Below are 5,304 nucleotides of genomic sequence, written 5' to 3' on the forward strand. Positions count from 1 at the left end.
AAAGAAAGAAAGAAAGAAAGAAAGCAAGCAAGCAAGCAAGCAAGCAAGAAAGAAAGAAAGAAAGGGAAAGAAAGAGAGAAAGAAAGGGAAAGAAGAGAGAAAGGGGGAGGAAAGGAAGGAAAGAAGGAAGGAAGGAAGGAGGGAAGGAAGGAAGGAAGAAAGGAAGGAAGGAAGATCTGAGCTGATACTGAAGCCAAGAGTGAACCGACCTACCAACTGCCCTCGCCCCTGGGCCTTGCATGGTCTGGTTGGTCTGCCTCTAACCTAAAACCTCTTCCTCATATCAGCTACCTCCAGATGGCTGGGAAACCCATAGGATCACTTGGCGTGAGTTTCTCTACCTTTTGTAGGGGCATGTAGCAGGGGCCTGAGTATTGAAGGGGTAAGAAAAATGCTTGAATTGGGAGGATCTTATTTTTATATGTGCAGGGCTGGGCACTGATGGCTATGAAAGAAGCTGGGAACTGGATACTTCCCCCACATCCCTGCAACCTGCAGACTTCAATCATGGAGGAGTGTGCTGTGCTTGTGGAAATACAGAATGCAGAGAAGCTGCCATTTCCAGCAGTGCTGAGCGCCCAAATGTAGACTGTTGTCCCATAGGCAGGCATGGGTCCAGCACATCTCAGAGAAATAAGAGCCCCAAACCCCAGGGAACAGCTGTGCTGTCAGTAGCATCATTATAGCTTTGCCACATCTGAGGAGACTTTCTTTTCTGCCTCACTGTTAGTAAGTTTTTGTTGTTTCACTAATGGTGTGTGAATACAGTCCTGATGTCCCCCATCAATCAACAAAATCTGATTTTCTCGCAATGAAATCTCCCAGTCCCCCAAGTCAGCTGTCTGCTTGTACTGAGAGAAGCAGGAAGATCTCCATGCACTGACTGCATCCTCTGTAAGACAGGAGTGAGGTCGGCTTACTCCAGACCTCAGTGCCCAGGATGACCATCACCCTGATCACTCTTTGTTGATTGATCCTTGGGGAAGTCTAATGGGCATTTGCCATTCAGTGGTGGAGGGGTGGCTACCAAGGTCATTGGGCATGAAAAGGCAAGAATGTTATGAAAATCTGAGAAACAAGAGAGGAAGAGCAACCTCTTACCCTGAGAGCAGGTAAAGATGGGGAAGGGTATGAGGTGAAGAGCAAGAGAAGAGCTGGAGCAGGCGCACCTGCCTCAAAGGATGTGAAGGACTTAAAGTGGAGCCACATAGGGGACCATGGTCAAAGGACTGGAATAGGGCCAATGGGAGGGTGTGGAGGGGGTCCCACATGTGGGTCAGGCAGAGGGCAAGAGTGTCTAGAAGGCTGTTCCATTCTCTCTCCCTCCCCAGTCTCCTGACCACATCGGCACACCCTAATTTCACCTGCTGGGAGTAGTGCTTGTGAATGGGTTAGGGATGTTTCCATTGGTGCCTCTTGTGAAACAAGCTGCTCCAAAAAGAGGCAGTGCTCAGTCTATGAATTTGAGGACAATATTCGCTTATGGAGAAAGGAACCTTCTGTTTGAATCCTCAAAACATACTCTGAGGCATGTCTTCATGGGGTGCACAATTTTAAATTCAAAAACTAAGTAAATTCAACTGGGAAGTAAGAAGCATCATGCAGTTTGGATAAATTGGCAATTAAATTTTTTAAATCAACATTTGTAAAGTGCTACATAACTTAAAACAATTTTACACATAATTCACTCAGTTCTTAAAATAACTCATAAACTCCATTTTATAGAGGTAAAACTAAGGCCTTAAAAATTTCAAATGAGGCCACAAAGCTAACAAGTGGCCATCAGAGATTTCCTAGTCTTACTGTTTTATCTCCTCATGCATTATTTTTTTCACTATACCAATCAAGGGTATCAGAGGGGTATTACTTGAAGCTCATGAGGGGGTGTCAATGTATCTGTGAACAATCTGTGAACCTCCCAAAATCACATGCAGAGTTTGCACAAGTGCATGTGTGACCTTTTCTGGTAATTAAGTCCATAGTTTGTGCAGATTCATAAAAGTTTTCATGGCGGCCAGGCGCGGTGGCTCACGCCTATAATCCCAACACTTTGGGAGGCCGAGGTGGGCAGATCTCCTGAGATTGGGAGTTCAAGACCAGCCTGACCAACATGGAGAAACCCCATCTCTACTAAAAATAAAAAATAAGCCGGGCATGGTGATGCATCCTGTAATCCCAGCTACTAGGGAGGCTGAGGCAGGAGAATCACTTGAACCTGGGAGGCAGAGGTTGCAGTGAGCCGAGATTGCGCCATCGCACTCCAGCCTGGGCAACAAGAGCGAAACTGCGTCTCAGAAAAAAAAAAAAAAAAAAGATTTCATGGCATGCAGGAAATTAAACAGCACCTATAAAAGGATAAAAGGAAATGGTGTCTCCTGCCCTATATACACACCAGTGCCATGACAAACCAAAACTAAACTGTGAGATGAAGTTTAATAACTTCCAAACTAATCCCTTTATAACTACACCATATATTTGGCATTTGGTTGCATAAACATTCAGCTCAATTGATTCTTCACTTGTATTGGAATGTTTTGGCTCTGCATAGACACAACCTCACTCTCTCTTGTCCTCACTGTTCCCTGTGTCTCTTCCTCCCCTTCTCACACAGCCTGAGGGGGGGAGATAGTAGGCAGGCAGGGGCAGGAGGTAAATTTTCTTAGGGGCCTCTTTAGAATATGATTCTCTAGCCTCTTTAACAGGTACTCTTGGTTTCCCACCCAGAACCTCAGTTTTTCCCAACATGAACATTCCTCAGTGGGGCCATGGACTTTCCAGAATTTGGCCTTCTTCTCAGTCTTAGCACATCAATCTTGGTAATCTGACCAATGACAGTAATTTTATTCCCCTTGCTAGCAATTGGTTTAAGAAGGAACATGCAACTCAATTCTGGTCAATGAAATTGGAGGATAACTCTTCTGCGGATACTTCTGGGAAATGTTATTAGCTCTCAAAAGAACTATAAGAAATACAGAGTTTTCTTTTCTGCCTCTAAATGTATTTGCACACAGATATAATCACCAGAGCTCTGGCAGCTATCTTGCAGTCATGAGGGAAAACAGCTGATGTGGTGAAGATGGCCAAGCAAAAGCATAGAAAGACCCTGGCTCCTTGGTGAATTAAGCATCCCTGGAACTCGCCTCCTTTGAAACACCATGTTATGTGAAATAGTTAATTCCCTCATTGTTTCAGCCATTTCAAACGGAGTTGATAGTTGTTGGCAGAAACATTCTAATGGGTATAAGCCCATGCCATGGAATCACCTTCTGTGGAATGACTTCAAGTAAAATAATTTGCTATTGTTTCCTTTTTCTTTCTTTCCTTTTTTTTTTTTTTTTAGATATGGGGGTCTCAATCTGTCACCCAGGCTGGAGTGCAGTGGTGTGATCATAGCTCATTGCAGCTTTGAACTCCTGGGGTCAAGTGATCCTCCCACCTCAGCCTTCCAAGTAGCAGGCTCATACCACCATACCAGGCTTATTTTACTACTTTTTAGATAAACCCACTTATAGAGAATGGAGAGCCGGTGTAGCCAGGTAAATGATCAAGATAGGAAGATTTCAGTTAGGTCTCACATGTTAACCTATCTAACCCCAAATGGTAAATTTCAGAAGAGATTTTTGGATAATTATTTAGGTGATTCTTAACCTCTGACCAATGGACCTCTATAACTATGTAGGGATGCTCTACAAACCTATGAATATTTGATTCAAGTTTATTTAGAATATTGTTATATAATTAAAAATTCTTCCACTTAAAAAACGATTCACAGTTAGATGTTTTACACATCAAATGTTTACATATTGGAGACAACTATTATATTAAATTGTACTTCCAGTTTTACATGCTTCTTTGTATATAGCTCTTGCCATAATTGTTTTGTAAGTGTTCATTGATTCAGAACATAGTAGCTCTGTACTGGTTCTTTCCCTATTATTATTTTTGTTATTGTTTTGGGTGCCTTTTTTCTTTGAGAGACAGGGTCTCACTTTGGCACCCAGGCTGTCCTTTGTACTGCAGTGGCCCAGTCATAACTCACTGTAGCCTTAAACTCCTAGGCTCATGCCATTCTCCCATCTCAGCCTCCTGAGTACATAGCACCACAGGCACATGCCACCATGTCTGGCTAATTTTCTAAAAAAAATTGTAAAGATAGGGTCTCACTATGTTGCCTAGGCTGATCTTGAACCCCTGGCTTCAAGCGATTCTTCAGCCTCTTATTGTTATTTTTTTTTCTTTTTTTATTTTATTTTTTTTTTGTTATTTTTTAATGTAGGCCTCCCCATCCCTATTTACATAAAATTATACACATGAGTATCAAACATAGCCTACAGAGGCCCTATGAAATTCAACGCCAAGTAAAATATACTTTTGCTTGGCACCTTGTGTAATCATGGTGCAATAATCAATATTAAAATAACAATTGAACAAGTTTTGTGATGGAAAGATAGTGTCATATTAGTCACACTTTTAGAACCTATTGCATGACTTAAATGTTTCTTTTTTAAAAAGGCTAAATAAGCTCACTTTGGCAAAGCGAACCTTCTGGGTTAATTCTATATAATTGATGAGCAAAGACTTTATTTCTAAAATATGTATTCAGTTTTCCAAGCAAAATAAATTGGTTTATTATTAAAAGGAGGAAGGTCTCAGTCCATGAGTTTGAGAACAATATTTGAGCGAACATCTGACAGAGACTGGCCATGGGGGACTGGGGATATCATTGGACATCTCATAATTGCTAACAGTTGGTTGTTACTATGTACCCAAAACTGTTCTAAGGCCTTACCTGTATTGAATGATTTAAACCACCCAATAATCCTATAAGGTAGGTACTATTAATGTGCCCATTTAATAGATGAGAACACCAGAACTGAGGTACTCAGCCAGCAAGTGGTAGTCCCAGGATTTAAACCCAAATTTGCCTCCAGGATCTGGACTCTTATTCACTACAGTGTATTTTCCTTTGAACAATGAAGATTTGCTTCATTGAATAACCTGTTTATTGACTCTCTCGATCCATACTGGTCATTGGCCAGCTGAGGAATGAGAACAGGTCTTACATGCTATTATTGAGTCCACTTTGAAAGGAAGCCATCCAAACATTCCACTCTCAAACTTTCTGACCGGTAATTGAAGGGCATACAAACTCTTCTATTTGAAACTACTCATATGCATGAATTAGGCTTTCTCAATACTGTGCAAACAAAACAAAATCAAGAAACATGCTGAATGATAAGGCTGATATAAGACTTCAACAGTCATTGGTCTCTCTTGTTTTCAAATTTTATGTATTCATTGAAG

The sequence above is a fragment of the Pongo abelii genome, chromosome 1, assembly GCF_028885655.2.
Source record: "Pongo abelii isolate AG06213 chromosome 1, NHGRI_mPonAbe1-v2.0_pri, whole genome shotgun sequence".
Classification (NCBI taxonomy): Eukaryota; Metazoa; Chordata; class Mammalia; order Primates; family Hominidae; genus Pongo; species Pongo abelii.